Genomic DNA, 1,214 nt, shown 5'->3' on the forward strand with positions numbered 1-1,214 from the left:
TCAGCCTCTCAAAGTGCTGGGATTACAGGCGTGAGCAAACATAGTTTTAAAAATGCTCTCAACATCACTAATGATCAGAGAAATGCAAATCAAAACCACAATGAGATATCCTCTCAAGCCAGTCAGAATGGCTATGGGAAAGAAGTCAAAAAACAGTAGGTACTGGTGAGACTGCAGAGAAAAAGGGAATGCTTATACACTGTTTGTGGAAATGTAAATTAGTTCAGCCCCTGTGGACAGCAGCTTGGAGATTTCTCAAAAAACTTAGAACTACCATTCTACCCAACAGTCCCATTATTGGATATATATCCAAAGGAAAATAAATCATTCTACCAAAAGACACATGCACTCATATGTTCATCACAGAACTATTCACAATAGCAAAGACATAGAATCATCCTAGGCGTCCATTAGCACCAGGTTGTACAAAGAAAATGTGGTACATATACACCATGGAATAATATGCAACCATGAAAAACAATGAAATCATGTCCTATTCAGCAACATGGATGCAGCTGAAGATCATTATCCTAAGCAGATTAACACAGGAACAGAAAACCAAATATCACATGTTCTCACCTACAAGTGGGATCTAAACACAGGGTACACATGGACATAAAGATGGCAACAATAGACACTGGAAACTACCAGAGGAGGAGGGAAGGGAGGAAGGGCTAAAAAACTACCTAATAAGTACTATGCTTAGTAGGTACTACTAGGTACCTACTACCTGAACGACAGGATCAATTACACCCCAAACCTCAGCATCACACAATATAAACATGTAACAAACCTGCACATATACTTACTGAATCTAAAATAAAAGTTAAAATTATTAAAAATAAAAATACGTTAGAGCTGAATCATAGGGGGTTTTATTTGCCAATTTTAGATCTAATGCTGTCAACACAGAAAAAAAAAAGCTGCTCAAAGATGAAGTAAAATTAACTAAGTCTTTGAGATAAAACTTTTTCCAAAGTTGGAAATAGAGGGACAGAAAACGAGTTGTGCAGGCAGGAGAATGCATGAACCCAGGAGGCGGAGGTTGCAGTGAGCCGAGATGGTGCCACTGCACTCCAGCCCGGGCAACAGAGCAAGCCTCCGTCTCAAAAAAAAAAAAAAAGAATTACTATAGACAACTTAATGTCAACAAATTTGAGAATTCAGATGAAATGGACAACAAGGATGAGAAAGGCTTAGAGCCCAACTTCAGA

This window comes from Mandrillus leucophaeus, unplaced genomic scaffold, assembly GCF_000951045.1.
Source record: "Mandrillus leucophaeus isolate KB7577 unplaced genomic scaffold, Mleu.le_1.0 Scaffold163, whole genome shotgun sequence".
Classification (NCBI taxonomy): Eukaryota; Metazoa; Chordata; class Mammalia; order Primates; family Cercopithecidae; genus Mandrillus; species Mandrillus leucophaeus.